The following is a 25,291-nucleotide window of genomic DNA, read 5'->3' on the forward strand; positions in this document are numbered from 1 at the left end:
TTTTTTTTTTTTTTTTTCCTCTTCCCTCCCCCTTCTGCAAGGGGGACGAGGGGATCAATAAATAAATCCACCAAGCAAGCAGCGCCTGAGCCCGGCCGGGTGACAGCGCGGGACTCGCGGGCGGGCGGCAGCCCCTCTTCAGCCCAGCCCAGCCTGGCCCGGCCGCCCCCGCGGGGCGTGCACGAGGTAGGTCCCGGGCGGGCTGCTGCGGGTTGCAGCGCCCAGCGCGCGCGGCCCCGGGGCAGGGACAGGGGTGGTGCCGGGGTGGAGTATGTTTCTTGGCGGAGCGATATTTGTTTACAGGATGAGCGGCGTACAGTAAGTGCAGCAGGGCCGAGCAGGCAGCCCTGTCATGCACGCCTCTCGCTGCTCCCTCGGCATCCGGATAGCCCCCCAAAAATATTTTGGGGTGGAAGCGCCCTACCTCCTCCTGCCTGCACTTGTTGCAGCCCCGTGCCAGGTAGGCAAAGGCTGGGCCGATGCATGTGTGCACGGGGGGGGGATAAAGGTGTGGGGGGGGGGCGGTGTAGAAAAAAAAAGTTTGCAGCTCACTTTTGCTCTGGAGCAAGGAGTAGGCGAGGCCCTGGGCCCCCTCCCCAAGCCCCGGCTGCAGGGCGCCCCAGCAGGGAGTGGGCCCCCTCCCCCATGCAGGTGTCCCCGCGACCCCGCTGCAGGTACGGGGAGGTGCTCGCTGCAGCCCGGCTCCCCTCCGGGATGAGCTGTTTCCGCCCCGTGGGTGGGTGGCGGGGCTGCGGCGAGGCGGGTTGGGCTGGACTTGGAGCTTTCTGCCTGCAGCCTGGGCCGGGAGGAGCCTGAGATTGGCCTCGGCCCCCCCTCCGCCTGCTGGCCCGGCGCACATGGCAGGAGGCTGGGCTCCGGGTGGGTGCTTGGGGAGGGGGAGGGCTGTTCCAGGACTTCCCACCCTGCTTAGGAAACTAGTTTTAATGGCAGGCGGCCTAAGGAGGGCTGAGGAGGACAAAGTTCTTTGGGGAAATGGGATCTCTCTTATTAAGCCAGCCAAATGGGGGAAAAAATGGTTCTTTGCAAGCTTTTGGGCATCAAGACCATTCTTTCAGGCTGAGGTATTTCTCCCGTGTTCCCCGCAGTGTGGCTTCCCTTCGCTGCTGCAGGGAAAGTGCAGAGGCTTGCTAGCAGGCCTGAGAGTTTGAACAGTCCTTCTGTCAGGTATCCAGGTTGTAGCTGTATTGGTCTAGAGGCAAACTTGTGGTAGAGGTGGTATCTTTTATTAGACCCACTAGATTTTTGCAAAAAAAAGGTCTTTAATTTAGACAAACTCTCAGGCTCTACCTGAAGCCAGGTAGGTGTTTGTGTCACTTGCTTTCCGCCTCAAAAGAAAGTTCTGCTTTTTGGCCTTGAGGTTAATCCCTGAAAAGCATTTAGGATTTCATCTGGTTGGACTGCATGTTGATTCTGGAGGGAGCTGTCAAAGGAGTGTTTTGTTTTGTGTTTTTTTTATTTTGGAAAGGGATGCGCACAACACTTGCACAACACTTAGGAAGCGTTTTGCTGTAATTATGTCCAGGATTAGGCACTGGTAAAAGGCAAATTTAGGCCCAGCTACTTTAGTGGTTATACCTCCCTTTAAAGGTAGTTAGTTGCTAAGTGTCTTTAAGGATATGATGTGGGCTTTCCCCCTGCTTATTGGCCTGCAAACAGTTATGAAAATGCAGTTGAACTCCCACCACTAGAACAAAAATGGCACTTGAGTATGCCCAGCAAAACTGCAAATTGTATGTTATATACTTAAAAATCCTGATTTGTCAGCTTACTTCCCTATAGGTGAATCTGTTTCTAGCAAGGTCACTTTTAAGTTTTCCATCTGAAATCCTTCTTTAAGCAGGCCATTGCATCTGACCTGCATAGTTGCCTGGGGAACTTTTGCTAAGCCCTTGAGATGTACAAGCATTACTTTTTTTTGTCTGTTTGTTTAACTTGGCAGTTTGTAATGAATTGGGAAGTATTGCTTATCTTAAGGCTGGGACCATTTAATTTTGTATTCTCAAAATATGTAGACTAGTGAACAAAATTGTACCCTGGTGGTTTAAATACCAGATGATTTGCAAGTAAAATTAATTGGCAGTTAACCAGTTAAGAAATGGATAATGCCGACTCATCCCTCTACTGACTTCACAAATTAGTTTTCATGTCTACCAGTCAACTACCCACGCTTGATTATTCAGAAGTAAACTTTGTTTCTGTCTTTAGTTCATTAGGCCTAATAAACTCACACATGTTTTTGCTGTGCCAGCAAATAAACGTTGCCTGTAATACTTCTAGTTACATGAGATGTGTATAGAGCCTTCCAAGGGGAAATAATAACAGCATTCGAAAATGTGATGCCCCACAACTGAATTATTTACGAAAAAAGTTGCAGAAGTACTCAACTGCAGTATAAATATTATTTATCGTAAGTCTTTACCAGAATAAACTTTTATGTCTTTGGTAGCTTTCATTTCATAGTAATACACTAAATGTGATGTGATTAGTATTCATCCATCATACTTGGGGATCCTCTTCTTCAGGTTTGCCTGCATAGGTGATCCCTGTGTCTGTATGGACCCCTGGCTCCATGAAAGCACGAGGATTTACCCATGTGGAAAAGTTTGTAAGGTTGGGATTCTTCTTCAGAATATGTTTGGTACTGTAACTAAACACTCAGTCCTGATGGTATCAATGCATTAATGAAGCATTTGTGTAACGATTTGCATAATTTTGTTGCGGAAAATAGATTATTTTGCCTCTTATCTTACCAGTTTTGCTTTGCACATTAATTGCATTGGAGCAAAGATTTCTTTAACTCAGTGGCTATTTATAAAAAAGAAGGGTGTGTTTTAGTTAGGTGTGTAAGAAAGTCAGTCATTTATTTTTAAGTGTTGATATGTGAAGTGCCATGCACCTATAAACCTTAATGTACCTTGAGTGTTTCATCAAGGCATACATAAACACGCACTGAACTACTTTACTGCTACTGTCATGGGGCACTGAAGATAACGTTTTTTCTTAAAAAAACAAAAAAAGACCAAAAGGAAAAACTTTTATAGGTTAGGATGCAGATTGGTAAATACATTAATTTTAATTTATTTATGGATAATACATAATTAGTTAAATAATTTTCTCTATGATGGTGTAAATTTACATCCTCAGCTTTTCTTTGGGTAACGGCTGTGAATTGTCCCTTATGGTTGTTCCCATTGCCCTGTACTTTGCCACATGTTTTAGCTTTTAATTCTTTCATACCCCCAAGTTTTGTAGTCAATAAGTATTTGGTCTTAGTAATCATGATTGATAGGTAATCATTTGGCGATCATGTTTATGAAGTACGCTAAAACAAGAAACGGGTTCATACATAAACTGGTGAGTGACTAGCTGTGTTGTGCGCATGCACACACACGTACGTAATATAAATACATACAAGCATGTAACTTTATTTTGACAAAATATATATTTTTAAATGAGCTATATAGAGGTTTTAACTGCATAGGCAGTGCTGAATTAGGCTGTTGGTGGAATGATAGGGCTTAAACTTGATAACCTTGTTGGCAGTGAATGTCATTAACTCTGCCATTAATGTCAGTAGAAATCGGGGTCCAGCTATGGGGTGCCACAACTGCTTTCACCATTTTCAAATGGGCCGTTATTAGTCTAAATAAACCACAGGATGACTAAACTCTTTATCTGACATTGAGTGACTCATTTTGGGTTTGGATGAACTAAGAAATTCTTCGTTTCCTATTTATTTATTTAGATCTTCATACAGCTGTTGATCACAGATCTCTGAGATTATTTTGGGATCTAATATCATGAAACGTGTATGCGTTTTAGCTTAGTTTCTCTTTTCTGGAAGAGGCATACATTTGACTAGGGAGGTACAATCTTTTGGTTCTAAACTTCAAATTCCATCAGTTCACCTTTGTGATTATTTTAGTACTTCTTTCAGGAATCGAAGAAGATAACTACAGTTATTAAATTGTGAACTTAATTCATAAAGTGTCAGGTAGAGAGTCTGAAAAAAATGGTAAGGAAAGCCGTCTTGTGTGTCTTGTGCATTTCAAGGAGTAAGGCAGTACTGCAACATTCTTTTATTAATGAGACACGGTCAAAGTTTTTTCTAACATTTGGTGGTGCATAGGTTTTTTCTTTTTAACTGAATTTGCTCTTTGACCAGCTGTCTTTGCATTGGGGAAGAAGTGCCAGGTGAGCTCCATTCTCTGCACATCCAGTCTTACGCCTTAAAGTTCTGGAGTCTGAGACCACTCAGTCTGTCAGGATGCCCCCAGTTGCCATCCGAAAGCAACAAATTATGTTTCTTGGGCCTTTGTTCTCTATCCAGTATGTAGTAGTCTATTTTTGTTCTCCTCCAGTCATATTTGGCTTGCATTTTGTTGTAACAATTTAGGTTTCAGTTTAAATCCAAAATATAACTCCCTTTAGAATTATTATAATGGCCCAAAGTAAGCCCTTTTTTTTTTTTTTAAATTGAGCCTCTGGGTTTTTCAAGACTATCAGACAATGAGAATTGTCTCGTGACAATGGTGAAACCTTTGAGAAAGCTGATGTAATGTTGAAGAAGAAATAATTACTAAGTGAATCCCCCGTTCACAGGGCTGCCAGTAATATTTTAACGTAGGCAGGTGTCTTTATGTCTTTGTATGACAGAGTGTTAGAATTCATACAGTAAAATAATTTTTTAAAACCTATGGCCAGGTTCATTGAAACAAAGTAAAACTTAAAAAAAAAATCAATATTTGATATAAAATAATAGTGATGGAGAAATTTATATTTTTCCAAACTTTTGAAAAAGCACTAACATTAGTGAAATTCCAATTTTAATTTCTTAAAAATCTTAAATATCTTTCTTTTGATGCTGTCTTTTTTTTTTTATTATTATATATAGATATAAATAAAATATCTAGTTGCATATTCCAATTCTTTCCATGGCTTCCCACTTCTGAACATGCCAGTATTTTAATAAATTTACTCATAAGAGCAGTTCCACTGTGTTCAGGGACATGATTCACAAGAATAAAATTACTAGGCACTGAAGTATTCTCAGTATGGAGACTTAAATAGGAAAACTAAATTGCAAAGGAAGTACATTCCACACATTTAGTCCCATGCAGTACTATAAAATCTATTCTTAAGTCATGTTTAGTTCTGAGAAACTTCTTATAATCAACTGTAGCATTACAGGGGGAAATCATGCCTTCCCACATATACCCAAAAACAGCACATGTAATTTTTTTTCTTAGAACACCTATTCTTCCTTCAAAGGCTATGGGTGAAGATGATTTGAAGGACACTGGCAAAACTTTTGTCAATTTTCAGTCTTTTGCTTGAAAGAGGTTGTTCTTGAGGGGTACCTGGGAACGTGACAGTTTTTGAAGATACAGTATTCCTCTGCAGTTCTGATCTGCGGTGTTGGGAACATGTTTGCTTGCTGTTCTTGAGTTGAGGACAGCGTCTTGCCTATTCATAAAACGTACTGGTCTCTCAAGAGTTACTGTGTGTACAGCTGTCTAGTCCAGGCATTAATCTGGGTGACTACTGTTCTTTACATTTGCTTAGTCCCATACCCCCAGATTCTAATGGATAATGGATGTTTCATATTACTTAATAGCGATTTGCTCTTCAGGGATGAGGAATGGCTCCATCTTGACATTCATTCTGGTTTGGTAAGAATAGAAACTAAAAAGTCTCTTAGGGACTCTTTATTTCTGTTGCCCTTGACTAGGTGCCTCATATGAAACTTTCTTAAGGAGCACCTGGGGTCCTGTTGGAAGAGTGCTCATTGATCAGCGGGTATAGACTTTCACCGTGGGTTGCCACAGGAAGGAGTCGGGAACCACAGAAATTCTAATGTCGTGCTGGAACTTTAGGCTGGGATAGAATTTCCCTCTCAAAAGTATTGTGTTGTATTCTGCCTTCATATATATGCACTCAGTGTTATCAGCTGTCATGGTTTTATTGTGAGCGTTGTGATATCTGGTGATTTATGTAAAGCCTTAGTTACAGGAGTTCTGTAAATGTATGATAATCTTGGCTGTCATATTTTTAAGCAACTTTTTAGTTCTCAGTTGCACAGAAAAGCTGGAAAAATGGTTTCAGTGTACCCGTCAGGCTCAGAAAATCAGAAGGCAAATAGAGAGCACACTCTCTTTTTCTGGAACAATCTGTGGGGCCTGACTCAAGATTTTTTTTAACAGTTAGATTTGTTAGTATTGTCTCCTGAAATAGTCTAGTAGAAAAGTTTATAGTAGGGACACTACCGCATTTTAGATGCTTACTGTAGTATTTTTTTATAAATATATTTTGGAGTTCTAAGTGAGATGAGTTTTTTTGGTTTTAGTTCATTTTGTAACAAAAAGTAATATGTCTCTCACAGACAGCCCCCCTAAGTTTGCAAAATTTGACTATCCGTTGCAGAATGGCCCAAATGTCTGATATACACACTTACCTTAAAAGGTAGTGTTTTGCTCTCCCCCAAGTCACTGTTGAAAATTTGTCAGAATTGTATCTGTGGCCCTTATCTTCAGCGCTCTATGCTGGCGTGCCTGGCATGTGGGTAGATCGCTTTGAGCTGTATGAGCACAAATATTAAATTTCCCTTCCCCCCTGGTAAGAGACATTTGTTAAACCATTCAAGGCCTTATCTTACATTTTCTGGTGTCTTTTTAGTCTAAATAGAAAACAGTCAATCTCTTCTCTCGTCAGCTGCTCATATTAAAATTTGTGATAGAGGTTGTGTTGTGATGTGTCCTTGAAGAAATGCTACACTGGAAAAAATCGCAGTGCTTTGATTCCACTGCTTCTGTAGTGAAGCTGGATTGTTAGCATGTGATCTTTTTTTGACGTGTTAGTTGGGTTTTTTTGGGGGGTTTTCTTTTTTTGCATCGAATGCCTTTTCATTAACTGAGCTAGAGGAAGCTTTTTAAGAAAAAATAATCCAGAGGCTGGTAAAGCTGGAGCAATGCAATGTGGGGGAAATTGCATTAGTTGACAAGTGCAAATTTAATACTGATTAGTAAGTAGCGACTGTGTTCAGGAGCAAAGAATGGTCATCTGGAGAGGACTCTTTATTTATATTGTCTCTTATTAGATACTGTTTTCCAAGGTTCTTTAAGGACTTTGTGTGTGCATTGGGGCTGTGGAGTTCACATCCTATAATTTCTCTAGAATTCAAAATCAAAATGTAAATATTTCTATGATGAGGATGTGAAAAATCATTTTGTTTTCCTATCTTCTGAAGCAAGGAAATATTTTAAAGTCTCAACATGTATAAGCTTTTATTCTTGAGTTCTGTGTCTATTTAAAGAAAAAAAAATTATCTAAATGGTCAAAAAGTAAAATAAATCTATGCTGCATCCCTTTGATTTCCCCCAGTTGTCATTGAGGGAGCAGTTTTGTTCACTGTGTATGTGTGGGATGTCTGCATTCTAGTTTTATATAATAAAAACTGTTCTGAGATCATTTATCTTTAAAGCCAGGTCTGAAAGCTTCAGTTTCTTTAAGGGCAAGGTTTCTTTCTATGCTGACAACATTTCAGCATAAAAGTGTTTGTTTGTTTTTTCCAGTAAAACTTGTATCACTTGCTGAATTCTCATCTGGGAAATTTTGGTTCTTCAGACAGTTGTCTAAAAGCATAGCATTATCTTGGTTCTAGGTCCCAGGTTATTTTACAGTCCTTTGACTATGGGTAGGCAGAGGAAAACTAAATCAGTTGTAAGTAACACTGCATTTTCATTGATAGATTTAGACCCCATAATTTTTGGTTGTTGTAGCTCTGCTAGTGGTAGAGATATTGGAAAGTTTAGTGTAGATAGTGCTAGGAGCCTTTTTACCATGATGCTTTTTAGCACTTCCTGCTGCCAGTAGAGCTTTGCAGGTGAAAAGTTTTATAGTTCGTAAAGGCATTTCGGAATTAGATAAAACATGAATTTTGTAGTTTTTTGCTCATTATGTGAAGATCAGATTGGAGTCTTTTAGTTACAATAGTAGTCTACTGAATCAGGAATGAATCCTGGTCTTTAATATAAAGTAATGTAGAGGTTATGTCTTCTGTTACAAAAATACAAGATTTAGCCAAATATAAGTGTTTCTTTACCTCAGGTGTGCTAGTAGAGGCCTCATGTCCCCGAGGCAGTGACTTTGGCTGTCTTAGAAGCCCTTTACTTTTGTTTCCAGTCATTCATTTTGCCTTGCCTTTTCTTCTGTTTTTGTCATTCCCCAAGTTTTAGGAGTGGGCAGAGAAGTCTTCCAGATGGGCAGACTTCCTTGAAATAGAGGCACAACTTGCCATTTATAATAGGAGAGAGCATTTCATATTGCATCTTCTGAAGTCTCAGAATATCACCTTTGCCTTGACCACAGTAGAACCTTAAAATATAAAACCCAACCTGCGCTGTATTAAGTCATATGCCAGGCTGTCATCTCATTCACCTCAACTGACTTTTCATAATGTTTAACGCACAGCATTTTTAGATCAACATTTTTGTTGCTGCTTCATGCTTCTAATAGGGCAGGTAAAAACCAGTTCCATTCCTAACTCATATACTACTGTATTGGGCTTTGTCTCCTTTGAAGTGCTGAGATTCCATGTTCCTAAGGAAATGCTAGCGTATTCCAGCAGAGCGCAAAAGCCGCAGCGACTGTTAACCGGCACCACATATTGTAGGCTTCAAGAAGGGTTAATAGTTGTCTGTTCAGCATGCAGTACATACTCAACTGAATGTCTCCCACACAGGTAACTGTTAGTGTGTATATTCTTATCTCTTTTTTTTGTATCTTCAATTTCACTGTTTCCAATTTTTTTTTACTTGCCAATCATCCTTTAAAGATAACTGATAAAAACGCACACTGTGATTCTTACAGTAATAGAACATAGATCACTGTGTAGTCTGTGTTAATTTGTTTTCTTCACGTTGGCTATTATCGTGCGCATGTGTTTTATATTTTTTGACGTATACATTTTACTGCTCCTTGTAAAATGTACACTCACAGTGATGATGATGATAAACAAGTGTTTATAATAATATTATAATGAGGTAACAAGTAACTCCTGCAAAAACAAGACAAAGAAATATTCTAGAGATAAATATTCATCCTGTAGAAATGCTGAACCAAGATATGCTTTATAACTTGCTTGAGTTGCGAATTTGACATTCTAAATTTCTTTGGTAACAAGGCAGGGGGTATACAGAACAAAGCAGGGGATAAAACTTTCTTCATACAGCCACGTGTTACTGGTGGTAATTTTCCCTCCCTTTCATAAGAACACTGTCCACACTTCTTTTGCTTCATGATAGGAAAATTGACTGGAACCTGGTGGCCAGTACTGTTAATGGGTGGCTCTAGATGTGAACAGTGTAAGAAAAGTATTGTGTGAGCAGGAACAACAGGGTTTACATTTCCCCTCCAAACTTGAATCAGTCATAATAGGCTCTGCATTTGTCAGCCTGCAAAAACTTGATAAGCTTACATGGCTGAGCACCTGGGTGGAATCTGGTTTTAGGTCAGCAGATAACCCGTTTTCAGTGTAAGGTGGCTGTGAATGTGAATTGTTTGTGTGTAGCAACACCCTGTGTACAATTTGTATCCATCTGTTTCTTTTTGTTCAAGACTATTCGTAATTACTTCCTCCTTCCCTCTTTCCCATTCCCTCACCATTGTAGGGGCCAGTCGCACATTGTACTCTAACCATTGCATTTTATGTTGCACTGCAGCATATAATATTATTAGATCCCTTCCATACCATTATGGGAACTGGCTAGATACTATACCAGATAGTCTGCCTCCTGATCTGCTATTCTCTACCAGTCAAGAATCACGGTCTTTAATAAACAGCCATCCTTCACCTGACCCAAATATCCAAACGGAAGGACCTTCATCATTGGTGTTTCAATGATATAAGTTACATAAATCCATTAGTAATTAGAACTGTATTTATTTTCCCAAAAAGTCAGTTCACTCCCATTCTCACTTTTATTTTCATTGACATTTTGTGTTTCAGTGAAATTGAAAGGTTTAACAGAGCTGGTAGAATACTTTGAGTAGTGGTGTATACTGAGTCTCAGTATCTTTTTTTCTTCTAAAGATCTCAACTTACTTTATACTATCACTGTTCAGAAGTTGCTATTGCATTTCCAGAGTGGGTGGCAGTCTTAAGACTGATTGTCAGTGTGTAAATACTTGAGTAGTCATGGATTTGCTATAAAACAGCATAGTTGTTGACTACTCTCTCTCTTTTTTTTTTTAGTGTAATAAAAAAAATACAGATGGGAAGTGAAGTATGCCTGCAGTAGTCCTTTCCCCTCCCTTGTGCTTTCCCCCATCCCAAATTACAACTTCTTGAAAGTATCTGCTCTGACAATAATGAGGTTTCACTACAGTTTTTATAAAGTTGATGCTACAATAAGTTAAAACAGGGGTATTGAACACACAGCCCATGGGCTGCATCTGGCTCTCAGAGCTAGGTCATAGAGCCCATAGACTCTTGCCTCAACTCCGGCTGCAATATGGGACCTTTCTCTGGTGGCAGCTAAGCACCTGGATGAGATGTGTTGTGCTGGAGCCCCAGCAGTATCATGGCTTGTTCACAGGCTGCAGCCAAGTGCCTGGACAAGAGCCATGGTGTTGGAGCCCCAGCAGCACTACTGGAGGAATCCCAGCACCATGGTTTGGTCCCACAGCAGCAACCACGTACCTGTGATGCTGAGCTTCTTCCTCCGACCCCAGCTCCTGCCCAGGAGTTTGGCTGCAGCTATGAGAACAAGCTGTGGTGCTGCTGCAGCTCTTGCTGGCTTGATTGCCAAATACCTGGGTAAGAGCCATGGTGCTGGAGCCCCAACAGCACTGCAGGAAGAAGCCTGGCATCATAGCTTATTGCTGAGGCAGCACCCGGGCACCCAGAAAAATGGGCCTCTTCCCACTGGGTCCTGGAGTGGGCACTGGGCATGGAGGGGAATCTGTGGGTCTGATCTGGCCATGGGGTTGGCCATTCACCATTCATCTGGCTGGTAAACTGGTTTCATACCATTCATCTAGCCCATGGGGCCAGACGAGTGTAACACCCCTGAAGTAATGAAGGAATGCAAGAAAACACCTTCTTGAGTAAATGTAAGGGTGAATTCCTTGTTCATGTATTTGAAAACCACAAATCCACTACAGTGGATAATTTTTTTATCTTTGATTTTGCTTATAGTGATAATTAGACTTTAAAGTTTAACGCCCCCCCCCCAAAAAAAAAAAAACCAAACCAAACCAACAACACATGTTTAAGAAGTAATATGCAATGTCTGTGGATGGAGGAAATATGCAGAAAAGTTATAAAATAACAAAGCTAAAATTCTGTCTTCTTTACTTAGATGTATGTCTTCAATCTCATTTCTTGTGAAATAAAATAATACTTAACATAATGGTGGAAAAGTCTGTGCCTCAGTTAAGCCATTTTAACTTTCTTGGGAAGGGTGGGGAGGTAAACCAAACTTCAGCAGGAATTTTTAATATGAACATTCAGTATATACAACTGAACCCATAGTCCATAACAGCTTAAAAAAGCAATTCGGTTTCTTTCAATGGGCAGTCACTTTTTTAACAGAGAAGTATGTTCTGTTAAAGAACTACATTATTAAAATAATTTGGGCCCAACAAGTAAAACATTTAGCTCCATATCGACTGGTAAACAAAAGAGCAGAGCTATGAAGGTGGCACTGTAGAGTTTGTATGTATAGTTCGCATTAAAACCTATTGAAGTAAATGGAAGGACTCTGGGTGGCTTTAGATTTGGTCTGTAGGGCCCAATTCTGCAGTCTTTTCTTGCCTGAAGTAGTATTTATTCATATGAACAGTTTTGATGACACTTGTAAGACCACTCTTGGGAGTAGGGATTTTTCAGGATTGGGGACTGTAAATTAGCGCTACTGTTAGAACAGTTACAGCTGTTTTTCTTTTTTACCTGAAGTAACGGCACTGTCCACTTTTGTAACCGTATGCTGTAATTTACTGAAAGAGAAACTCATGCTTAAGTCCTATACAACCTTTCCACAAATGTTCCTTTCACATGTAGAACTTTTTTGTTTGGTTTTTTTCCAGAGAATCTTGAAAGCTAACACTTTAACTCTTCAGAAAGAAATAAAAGTATAAAAGAATGGTACAACTTACTCTTGGTTTCATCATGTGTAACGCTGCACGTACCTGGTCTAATAGTATGTAATGCATGTGCACAGTATTGTTTAGGACTGCTTGCTGCTAAGCCATGTTATCTTTTTAAAAGCCTGTACCTTATATATGCATTGTACAATTAGATCTTAAAACTATTATCTAAATGTTGATGATTGGTACAGGTTACTTAGTAGCAGGTCCTATGTCTGCTGGGTTCTCACCATTATACGAAGGTTTCCTAATTGAAGTAGGACCGAAGTATGATGGGCCTCTGCTTTACCATTCATAAGTAATCCAGTATTACTTTAGGCTGGTCCTGGATAGCAGTCGTGAATTCCTGAACCTTTTCTGTTTGAAATCGTTTGGGATCTTGTCACTGACTTAAAGTATGAGTGGGTCTAGTGGACCAAATTAAAAAAAAAAAATCAGTTTTCTTGTGAATGAACTAGCTTTCAGACTGAGTCAGTGGTGTGCATACAGTATATGCTGCAAAGATTAGTCACCACTTACTGTAAATCTTTCCTATGCTTGGCAGACATGGAGTTGTACCATACTACACTTAGATGGCTTTGTAGATTGGAAAACTTTAGGTTAATATTCTCTCTTCTGTATTTTTCAAAGTAGAAGTACCATGAGACCTGTGAATTGCCTCTTAAAAGACATAAAGAAAGATTTATAGATACAACTGTTCTCTCTCTTTCTCTCTCATACCAGCTTCACAGAGAGAGAGAGAGAGAGAGAGAGAAAGTGAATAAATGATGCAACAAAGACGTTTACTAACATGTAAGCACAAGTCTCTAGTGCTTAATATTGCTCTGCCCTGTCCTGTGCAGGTTGGTTTAATTGTATGTGCATGTGTTTGTTTGGGTTTTTCCCTTCATTGGTAGATTTCAAGCTATGTTAGTGTGAAATGCCAGTTTAGTTTATGATGACATTAACACTACAATTACAGGACTTATACTTAGAACTCCACATTTTCAGTTGCCAAATAGCAACTTTAAGAAATTACCTTCCAGGCTGTATTTTGTTGTGTATGTTCCTAGTTCTAAAATTATTTATTAGCACAGTAAGTGAACACACCACTTTACAAAAGCATATGGTAAAATCCCTACTTTGAAGATTTTACATTAAAAAATAACCTTTTCCAAGTGTAATGGAAACTTTGGTGATGTTTGTGCATCTTTCTGAGTTACCCAAGTATGACAGAAGCATTTTTCATAGTTACAAACTTTTTTCCATGGTTTCTTTCTGAATTTGTTAAACTTGGTTCAGAAATAACAGTTCCAAGTTTTTTTTTAAAAATGTATCTAGACATTTTAATTGCATATTGATGCCTCAGACTCCTTACTCTTCATAATTTTTGCACCATTCTGATGGGCTGCAATTCCAGATTCCTTCATATGTTGCTATAGAACTAAAAACCTTTCCACTGAGATGATAATGGATGAGAACACATGGGAGGGAAGGGAGAGAAGCAAGAGAATAAGCAGTTCAAACATCTCTAAAAGCTGAGGGCCAATGTTATTATTGGTATAGTTGGGTAAAACTCCATCGAGGGCATACATACATAAACCAGTAGTTTGAGTGTTCCCAGTTGTGCCGACTGTGCAAACATTGCTTTTAGTTCTCTAAAGATCAAATAGGAATGTAAAGTTGTAAAAGGTTGTGTAGTTAATACTAAGGTATGGTTTATCTTGAATAGTTTCTTTGAAATGAAGGCTGAAAAATCTGCATACTTCAGTGTGGAGGATTCTCAATCTGGAATGAGAGATTTCTCCCTCCCCGACCCTGGATTTTACTTGGAATTTGGACCATGCATTATTTCAGTCCCTGCTCCACTCTTTCCTTTTCTACCACCACCTATGTTCTTAATAAAGTGCTTGGTATCTATTTCTACGTGTAGAAATAAGGGGCCAAGTGCATTTGTTTCACTAGGGGATGTTTAAAAATGTTCAACACTATTTTTGACTTGTATTTGATCCTGTATAATACACTGCTGATTTTATTTTAAATACAAGCAGAGTACACTTAAATGGATTTCTTTTGAGTCCTGTGTGATAACAGGGTGAAAATCCTGGATTTAAGGACCTGACCTAAAATCCATTTATATGAGTGGGTGTGGTCAGGCCTTATGCCTGCAACCAGACAAAGTAGTCCTAGAGTCAAAGTAGTTCTAGATATACTCCTGTTATTGCAGCAGAGTGCTGTAGGTTATGAGAGTAAGAGAAGTGGGGGTGGGCTGCTATTCCAGTGAATGTGCTTAATTTTTATCTTTTTGTTACTAAAATCTGGCTTTTCTTATACCTTGCTCCATGACTCTCCAGCCTTTCTGTTACTTAGAGATTTTGCCTTTCTCGAGTGTTAGGAATGCTAGTTTTTTGCACTGTGCATTTTTAATTTGCTGTTTAATAACTCTGAGATTCCTCATCTCAAACTGAAATTAATGGCTATTCACACATGATATTCTGGTGAGGAAAAAATTATTTACTGACTGCAGTGTTATGACTAAGAATATAAATGTATGAGATTAAAAAATGCAAAGTTGGTTACCACAACAACCATAACTGCATTGTTGCACATAGATGATTTCTCAGTACCAAGATAAGCAATGATTTATAGAATTGGGTTAGAGGTGCCTAGGATATGGGTGTTGCGCATATACATACAGAATTAGGCTTTACCTTTGTGTAATTTAGTATAGACATTGAAGTATAAAGTTTAATAAGTTTGCATTTGTTGTGCACAGAGAAAATGTCTAATAACAAGAGCTTATAATGAACAGTACTGTTGTAATTTTTTGAGGATACTGTTTTAGATTTAAATCTGGAGCTGTGCAAAGGGTGCAAAGGAGGGTTGGGCAGATTCCATAATTGCTTGGTGAAACAGACTTGATTGGAGGATTCTGGGGTGGGGATAAAAATCAAGTTAAAGTTGACATTTTTTTTTAAGTGGCTACAGCAGACTGCATTTTTTGTGATTTTTTTTTTTTTTTTTTTTTTTTTTTTTTTTAAGCAGTTTTAAAGTGAGTCACTTTCCATTGGGGGAAAAGTAAACATGAAAAGAAGGGAGAAACATGCTGGTAAACTTATGCCTTAACATATACCAGAAGCAGTACAATAATAAGATGCTACAAATACACAAATGAGGTTAATCAGTGGTTGCTGTAGGAATAATGATTTTTTCTGTTACTTGTGTATTTTTCAACCAGGGATGTACACTACACAGAATATATTATGATTTGGCAGCGGGCAGCATTTACGCATGAGGTAGGAGGAGGGATTTTATCTATTTTAAATAACAAAACAACAGTTATTCACGATCACATTAAGGAAGTTATCTGAAGCCCAGGGCCTCAGTGCATAAAGTGTTTTCATTCTCATTTTTTTTCCTTAGTTTGTTTTCTTCAACAGCAATACAAAAACAAAAAACCTAAAATGAAAAAAACAACAAGAAGGGAAGAAAGAATATAGATACGTGAGCTGGAAGGTGAGGATGAGTATGAAGAGAGGAGCTGAGCAGTACCTGAGCAGCAGCAGGTGTGGGTGCAAGTGGTAGGGCATAGCCCCATGTAGAGTGCTGCGGGGCCAACTGCAGGCCAGATGGGGGAGTTGGCCACATCTGCACAACATTACCTGGGCATGTTCTGCCAGGACCTGGCATGTGGGTAGCTCCCCACACATGCACACACTCCCCAACCCTTCCCACCCCCCCCACACCCTCCCCTACACAAAATATAAAATAAGATTTTATTTTGAGCTGTTATGCAGTCCCCCTATACACACTACTCAAGAAACACAAATCAGGACAAAAATTATTTTTTGAAATAATATTTAAATATAGTAAATGTTTGACTTCTAGTATATGATTTTATTTTTTATCTGTAATCTGTTCAAATCATATTTTTGAAAGATTTTATGTGCAGCCCTTGACAACTCACCAAGTCTCGTTAAGCAGCCATCCAGCCAAAATAATTGCCAACCCCTGATTTAGAGCTAGAGAGTCCTGTTTACCCATAGAATGGGTGTACTGCAAGGGTAGCAGTGGTGCAGCTTGCACAGCTCCACTGTCCTGACTTGGAGGGAGTACTTACAGGGGCAAGAGTCAGTCATTCTATTGTCCATTGATTTTTAAATGCACAGCTGCAATGGGAAGCCAGGCTTTTTGACAAGTGTGCCACAAATTAAGCCCTGCATCCTCTCCAAGTGCTATTCCAACCCTCTTCCCCCATCTGATCTGTTGCTCTGCTTTCTGTTCCTTGCCCAGTCTGATTTTTTTGTTCTCCCTGCCCCCTCCTCAGTTGGCCATGTGTGTGCCACAAGTTGGCCACTTCTGCTCTTTTATTTAAAAAAAAAAAAAAAAAAAAAAAAAAAGCGCCATATTTTGTGATGGACATACTGACTCATAGGGGATTATACTGAAACTGTTTAAAAAAATCATTTCACTTAAGGCCATCGAATGGACCTGTTACCACCAAGGTAGCAATGTTTTCACCCAACAGTGACTGTTGAATTACCAAGGCCTTTTAGGGTTACCAAATTTCTAGGTCCAAAAAAGAGGACACTGGGGGAGGGGCAGTGATATGCTGGTGTCCTGCCCCTGCCCATTCTGTTGCCCCTCACTGACAAGCCACACCCACCCCCAGCCCTGCTGCTGCTCCTCACTCCCAAACAGCAGTACGGTGCCTCCCATCCCTTGCTGGTGCCCCTCACTCCTGACCCACAGCCCCTTGGCGCTGCCAGTGCCCTGAACACTCAACCCATAGTCACCTACCCCGTCTCCTGTGCCCCTCACTCCTGACCTGCAGGCCCCTGCCCCCCTCTCAGCCCTGCTGCATGCTTGTGTCCTCTCTCTTCCCTCTCCCCTGGCTTGCCAGAGCCTGTGTGGGGAGCACATGACCCCCTGACAGCCAGTCGCTTTGCTTGCTGCTCCGAGCCCCAAGCAGCCAGCCTGGGAAAGCAGAAAACCCAGACATTTGCTCTTATTTTAAAAACCTGCTTGGGCGCAGCACAGGGGTCCAAAGAAGAGGACATGTCCAGGAAAACCTGGACCTTCTCCTGCAGTCTTTGCATGTCTCAAAAGTAACCATGAAAATGGTGTCTGCTGAAAATCCCCCAGGGACTGTTTCGGCCAGGTTTTGTTACCTTCCAGAGAATTTTGTTGCTCTACACCCCGGTTGCATGAATTTTTCTCATTTCTTCAACTTAGCCATGGATAGTACCAAATGGTATCACCTAGCAAAAACTTTGGTTTGTTACTGTACTGGAATTTGATTTGAATTGGTGAGATACAAGCACAGAAGCACATTTTTAAGGGCCAGGGAAGATGAAATATCCTTGAAACTTTTTTTCCTTTTTGCCTTTTGGTTCTAACCAAAAAATAAAATATGGAGTATGTGGAAATGACAGCCCTTAGGTGTTGTTTTTTTCCTTGTTGCCCTGGTTTCTAAAAGTAAGCATGAAGAATATTGGAAGATCCTGCAAGGAATTTGAATTATATTTTACAGTCATGTGCTCACAAGGACTTTTTAATTCAGTGCACATATCCAATAATCCAAAGCCCAATAGACCACTGTATTGCAGTAGAGAAAGATGAACCAAATTTAGGTAAATTAATAAAGAAGAAATATTGTTAAACTTCCATAATATTTATATTAACTATAACTTGTATTGCCTGAGTTCTATTGTATTTCCTTCCTTATTTTTTCTCTCATCCTCTTGTTCTCCCTTACGTTAAAACAAGAAAAACAAAAATAATGTTCCATTATCAGCAATTCTGCTTATCTTTAATAAAATGATAACTGAAAATTAGATCTTATCACCACAATATCTCCTGTTCGCGTTACAAAATTTACCATGACAAGGTAGTGTGGTATAATGCTGTTGGTCTCTTGAGTGGAGGCCAGAAGCTGAATACTTTGTGGAGTTGCACTCGAAGTAGTGAATTTGATGCTGAGGCTGTAATGTGTTATGCTTGGTTTTGACATACACCCTAATCTTACTGGTTGAATGCGCAGGGGAGCAATGGCTTTGAGCCTGGGAATGGGAGTGGCTGGGCTTAGTCATTTGGAGGATTTGGGGAGATGGTCTGTCTCATCCAAAGAGCAAATATTAAACCTATGGATGAATGGTTAGAGCACAGTAATATGGTGCCCTAACATTGTAAATATTATACATTTGATGTATAGTACCTTAAATTTACATTATCCGTTGCTGTTTTTTTAAAAAATCCTTGATTAACCATATTTTTAGTACTACAAAATACTACCCCCCCCGGTGTTCTTTTGTTGTAATTTGAAAGGCAGATATTACAGGAACTGAGAGAATTTTATCTAGCGCACAGACCTTAATGTCTTGGCTGTTCTTTGTAATTGAAAAATATGCATAATGCATAATATATTCAGTATATATTTTTTTATAAATTTACTGTTGTTGACAAAATAAACCAAAAGAACTCTTAGAAAATGTACGCAGAATTCCCAGTGAAGTGAATTTTACAACCCAAAATTGCTGTAGTGCATTGCAGTAGTTTTCCCTTCTTCTCTTTTTGTTCCTTTTTAAAAAAAAATATAAACCTGCAATTTTTCATGTACTGTTATTTTGCTCTTTCTGCTTGAGAGGCTCAATTTATCATATGAAAAAGTCAATAAAAATACCAGTAAGTTTATTTATAAAGAAATACATGAAGAATCAGTGCAGAAATCTCATTTGAAATGGTAGTACAGCACCACTGTCCATTTAGAACGAGGCACATTATATTTTAACTTCAGCCTGTTTAAAAGAATATTTTTAAAATAGCGGTTGCAACAAAGCTTTTAAATTGGAACTTGTATTTTTTTTACATCATAATTCAGTCCGAATTAATTCGGACTGTTCATTGTTTGCCTCAGATACCCATCACATTAGTATGTTTTAGAGTATTGCCATTAAAAACTCCCAAACTTTGATTTTGTGGAATTATCTGGGAGTAACAACACAGGTGGGTTTTTGTTTTCTGTTTTTTGGGGGTTTTTTTCTTGGAGTAAGTAGCTCTGTGTGTTGGTGTGTGCACACTATTTTTAGAATATTTCAGAAATATTATCAGAAGTAAGCTTTACTGTAGTTTGTTAGAGATGCTTGGCTTGGTGCATACGATTTGTAAATAGACATGCAAAGTACTGTAGGATACATTGTGCAGTATTACAGAGCTTTCGCATCATTGATGTGATAAGACCATCATTGATGTGATAGTGCAAATAAATAAGCCTGTCCCAGGACTCATAGGGTGTGTGTAGATGAAACAGGGGCCCTAAATTGAAGCAGTGGGTTTTTAAAAAAATTGCTTTAGTTTAGGGCCAAATAAACCCGTGTTGTATACACCCGTGCACTTACCTGGCTCTCGGGAGGGGATGGGAGGGCGAGCTGCCTGTGGGTAGAGCAGTCCCTGGGCTGCGGAGGGGGAGGGGCTGGTGCTTCTCCCTGCAGCAGCAGCACTCCCCTCCCCGCCTCACCACCCTGGCAGCACATGCCTGTAGGCACCCAGATCAGGTAGTCCCAGGGGACATCAGAGGGAAGCACCCCCGCACAGTTCAGGTAGGCAGGCAGGCTCAGGGGGAGGGGGAGGTAGATCAGGCTAGCCAATCTTTTTTTTTTTTTTTTTTTTTCCTACTCTCTTGGGCTGAGCCAGTCTTCCCAGGCTGCTTCCAGGCTGCCTGCGTGAGCTTCCTGCAGAGCCCCTAAGCTGCACAGAGCCCGCTGCTTTCCTCCGCAGCTGTAGGGCAACAAACTAAAACTCCTTGGAGGAGTTTTAGTTTGCTGTGCCCAGTCATTTAAGGCGCATTACACCACCGAATTTGCTACAGCAGCTGGAATTACTGCACAGTATGCCACTGATGCATGCAAGCACCAACACCATTAAAGTGGCACAAAAGCATTTAACCCGCTTTAAGTTGTTGTGCGTACATGCCCCTTGTTTCATCTACACACAGCCATATGCCAAGGGGAAGTTAATGGACTTAAAAAGCAATCTGTTTCTTACTGCTGGGTTAACCTAAGAATCATAGAATAAATGAGTTGGAAGGGACCTAGACAGATCATCTAGTCCGACCCCAGCCAGGTGCCTATCCAGTCTCCTCTTGAAGATTTCCAGGGAAGGGCACCACCTCTCTGGGAAGCCTATTCTAGGCTCTGGCCACCCTTACAGTGAAGAAGTTAACCTGAAGCTGAGAGAGGGAGAGAGAGAGATCTTGAAAAATGCAATATTAAATAAGATATAGCTCCGGCATGTGACACAGCGTTCCCTGGTTTGCTGCAAAATGCTTTGTAATGGATAGATAATTCTTTTCTGTTCTATAAAAAGAGGAAGAGAGATGATAGATTCCTATTTGGGTAAAATAAAAAAAAAAGTATGGCTTTCAGTTTAAAAAAAAAACAACAAAAAAACCAACTCCTTTAAAAAGGAAACATTATAACTGGAAAGGTTAAGGAATCATGTGACACTATCCCAGCTGTATAAAAATCAGGTTTAACAAGTTGCAGAGGACAGTTACAAGAGGCCCTGGGAAAAGGTACCGTAGTGGTACAAATCCTGGTACAAGCTGTGAGAAGTGGCTCTGCTTATAAGAATGTGTCAAGAAACAGGAGAGGGATTCAACTGATGTAACTTTTTTATATAAAGTACAGTACAGGAGACCCTCATCATTCATGGGGGGATATGTTCCCCGCAAATGGGGAAATTTGTGAATATATTGGTGTGTTCCTGGGACCTGGCGGCTGTCTATAAACTCACTAGGGGGGACCAGAAGGGTTTAGGGGAGACACTGTTTCCCCTAGCGCCCCCTGGTATGACAAGGAACAAAGGACACAAATTATTAGAGAGTAGGTTTAGATTAGACATCCGCAAGTACTACTTCACAGGGCGGCTAGGAGCTGGAACCAACTTCCTAGAGAAGTGGTGCTGGCTCCTACCCTGGGGATCTTTAAGAAGAGGCTTGATGACTACCTGGCTGGAGTCATTTGAGTCCAGTCTTTTCTCCCGCCTAGGCAGGGGGTCGGACTTGAAGATCTACAACGTCCCTTCCGACCCGACTTCAGCGATTCTATGAATGGTGCGTGGTGGTGGGAACCTGGCGGCAGCAGGAGCCCAGCAGCGGCAAGCACAGAGCTCCTGCAGAGGCCCCTGCTACTGTAACACTATATGCTATGGCGAGAGAGTGCATGGGGGGAGAGAGCGTGGGTTTAAATATTTGCACTGCGAGTATTCAAAACTGAATAGTGAGGGTTTCCTGTACAAAGTATGGTCGTGTTTCCTAGGCATTCTCTTGGATGCAACTGAATCCATTCATATATTGTTTTTCCTTTTCCCCATCCATCCCCTTTCCCATTTCTGTAGCCCCCATCATCTTCCGTGCTGTAGTCCTTTCTTGTTTGTGTTAATGGAATAAATGGTCTCAGAGTCAAGGATGTTTAACATGTGAGTGTACAACATAAAACAGTGAAGCAGGACATGGGATTCCTAGTACAGCTTGCTTGATCACTGTAGCAATTGCAGTAGGGAATCCATGCCAAACTTTGGAAATGTGTTCACTAAGATGTATGCAAAAATTAGAACAAAACACACAGAGTATTTTGAATCTGAAGTTCAGTGGTTGTACTGAACAAACAGTCAAAACATACTGACTTCAGTCCTTTTCTCAGAGGAAGGCTTTTTGTTGGTCTCTTATTCTGTCAAGCATTCTCAGTGAGGGGAAAGGACTTAACTTTGCTGTTCAACTCTTGAGTGGTAGATGGTTTGTCACCTTCCCTGTCTTTGACCTGAGGAAGAATGAGAGACATGAGGACGAATGTCTTGCATTTGAAAGCTTATCTAACTTTATCTGAGCTACATAGTTGGTCCAGTAAAAGATATCACCCAAATAAATCCTTGACAAAGACGGCAGAAACAGGGAACAAAGAGGATGCCAGAGATGAGGAATGACACATTTTTATTTTTTTGTTACACCCATAGTATCCAGGGTAGCTGGTTAGTCAGCTTAGGACTGATGCCTTGGTGTTTACAGATAAGAGGACAGTTGTTGCTCTGAACTGTGGCTTGCTCCTCCTGTCTGGCTAGTCTTTAAAAAGAGAGGGACTTGACCAGTTTCTCTCAGGCCAGGCAGAACTGAATGGCATATCTCACTATATGCCTTGTTGGTGCTGTGCCTTTGGGCTGGTGTCAGGACTGGTGAAAAAAGAATAGGCAGAGGCCAGGAGGAAGCTTTTGGATGGTGGAAAGGGAAAATAGGGTAACGTAAAGGACTGTGAATGAACTGAGAAGGGAAACCCCAAATAAGGGCTGGGACTAAGGGACTGTGTTTGGGTTCGGGAATGGTAGAGCATGGGTGTGCATGGGTGCAGGGGAGTGGGAGCAGTTATTGTAATGGATGTGTGGGTTCCTTAAGGTGGTTTTAAAACGAAAAGGTGCAATGGAAGTCTATGATAGAGGTGTGTGTGTATAATTTAAAAAAAGAAAGGGGAAACTGGGTAAAGTGTCACATGATTTAGGCAGGGCTTCTCACTGGCGAAGAGACTAGTGATAATCTGATGTCCTCTCAAGGTGAATGAGTGACTGCCAGAGTTCCTGAATTTGAAACCTCAGGATCTGTCCTTCTGCTCTAGGAAGACCTGTCATCTATTCCTTCTCAAAATCTCTTATGGACCTGAAGTTGTGATGAACAAAATAGCTCATCCTCTTATGATTTTGTTCTCTAATTAAACCTAATGGCCAAGGCACCAATTTTCATGCATTGATTTCTAGTCCTGCACTGGTTTTGTTCACTGCTCCTTATGTGAACAGAGTCCTTGGCTTATATTAGTAGGCCTTCTTGTTTGGACTAATTTTATCTCTTTCTCTCCTGTTTTGTGCATTTCTTGTCAACATTTATTGTTATAGTTAATTGGAACAGTTCATAAACCCTTACTTACTTTCCCACAGTTGAGCTCACGATTGATATAGGCCTGGTAGGCCCCAGTTTATTACAATACACAGTGCAGTAGCCAGAAATGAATCCTTTTGGCTAAAAACAGGTTGGTTTACCCCAGGACAAAGAATTTTATCCTGGGATCCTACAGGGAAGCATGTTCATTGTCCCACTGTAAGTATCTGTTAGGTATCCAAATTAACAGGACAATGGAGGCTAATTCAAGGTAATTGCCATTCAAGATGCCTGTGTAAATGATTTTCTTGGCTGCCTTGATGCAAATCAAAATCCTGGTACAATTAGGCCTAGATAAGACCAATTGTCTCTTCTTAGTCCTTCTGTAGCAGCAACTACAGAATTCATTTTCCAGCAGGTGGCCCTCAGGAGGAAAGGGCCACAGTACTATCTCCTGCTATCTATCCCTCCACTCTTTTTTTCTCCTCCATGTTTGGACCCGGGGGGAGTGGAGGAAGGAGTGAAGGACTAGCTAGCAGTGTACTGATAAGACTAGAAAGTCTTGGCGACTGGTTCCACCACTTTGACCTGAACAAATCTATCTCAGTGCAGTGTTTGGGTAAATCAGATAAGTCTGGAAGCTTGCAGTTAGATTGTGCTGCACACTGTAAAAAATAAAATGGTGTAATGCTTGAGTAACTTGGACACTTAGGCTGTTTGTTCTCTTCTTGGGTAAAGATTTGGTTTTCCAGACTTGATGGTAACATGATTTGTTGAGCACTAGTTACTTGGCAGTGTCATGGAAATCTTACAGTATCAAAGTTATGTTGTAATGATACTGAGAGGTACTTTGTGAACAGTGAAACTGGTTGCATCAGAACTCCTTAATTCAATCCAGAACTGTAGTCAGATCTCCAACGGAGCTATTTAGGTTCCTGTTGCATGAATTCCTTTCCCTTGTCCCTGAAGAAATCTTAGAAGCTAATGGTGATGTTGGCTTATGGTGCATCCATGGAAGGCAATCCAGTACCTATGAATTAATATTTTTTCAGACAGAAGACAAAAATCTGTGATAGGGAGGGGTAAGCATCCCCAATAACTATGAATGTTTTATTTTGTGAATATTCAATTTTTGTAACTCCTTGCAGACTAGACATCTGAAAAGAGAGGTATATTAATGACAGTGACTCAACCCCATTAGGACTGGTCTGTCCTCCACCCACCCACATCTTGCATCAGCCCTTAAACTAGGAGAACTCTAAGGGTGTGGATACACCAATGAGTGAAACCTTTTCAAAAGGGCAGCAGTTGGTACTTCTGTTTATGTGTGAATGAACTGAGAACCATTCAGATACAGCACCTGGGCCCCAGCTTGAATTGTCTTTCATCCAGGGTTAAAGTTGGAGGGAGCAGTGTTGCTACATATAAAATGTTCTTGGCTAGTTTACATATAACAATTACAACAAATAGTTGCTGCCTTTTTGAAACCACCCATCTTTTGAAAGAGTTCTAAGAAATTGGATGTCCACCTCCTAAGGCACAGGATCAGAAACATCCAGAATATCCTATAGCAGTGGCTCTCAATCTTTTTCTTGTGTCGGGACACATTTGGGACCCATTTGTAAACGTCAGTTGCCAGCCCCAGCTCCCCAGTGTGGGGGGAAGGGGGTATGTGGGGGTCAGCCTACAAGAGGAAAAAAATAACTTTCCCATGTTTTTTTCCTTTTAAAAGATAATACATTTTTAAAGTTTGTTTGTTTGACCCTTTCATATATTCTTGCAACCCACTTTTGGGTCACAACCCACAGGCTAAGAAACACTGCCTTATAGCAGTGGTACCCAACATGAGCACTTGGTGCTGGCTCGGCCTGAGGCAGCCTCATGGGGTTGCAAATTTGGTGGTGGGGGAGTGGTGACAGTCCCATTGCCAAATTTGCAAACCTGTGGGGAAACCTGTAGGTCAGATTACATGGCTTTACCCACTGAATCTAGCTTGTGGGCTGGGGGGTTGACCACGGTTGCCCAACTGCCTGACATGGGTTAAAGCAGTGGAGACAAGGGCGTTGTTCATGCCCTGGTACTGCAGTCACTGAGAAGGATTTTTTTTTTTGTTTATTTATAATTTTAATTTTCTGTATTCCAAGCCAAATTTGCCAAATCAAATTCCAAATCCAGGAGTCAGTCCAGAACCATAAGTGGTCCTACTACTGGCAAACATCCTCCACT

The 25,291-nt window shown here is 40.6% G+C and overlaps 1 protein-coding gene across 4 annotated transcripts in view; it reads left to right on the forward strand.

The window, feature by feature from the left end:
* Nucleotides 1–272: 272 nt before the first annotated feature.
* TRERF1 (transcriptional regulating factor 1) overlaps nucleotides 273–25,291 on the forward strand; it is a 134,426-nt gene continuing 109,407 nt past the window's right edge. For 2 of the 4 annotated variants that reach the window (XM_019549424.1, XM_019549423.1), the window contains exon 1: nucleotides 273–460. The gene's annotated coding sequence lies outside the window, so the exon portion shown is untranslated. The remainder of the gene's footprint in view (nucleotides 461–25,291) is intronic. The other 2 variants (XM_019549421.1, XM_019549422.1) reach the window with 1 other exon arrangement.

This window comes from Crocodylus porosus, unplaced genomic scaffold, assembly GCF_001723895.1.
Source record: "Crocodylus porosus isolate Cpor-Errol unplaced genomic scaffold, CroPor_comp1, whole genome shotgun sequence".
NCBI lineage: Eukaryota > Metazoa > Chordata > Crocodylia > Crocodylidae > Crocodylus > Crocodylus porosus.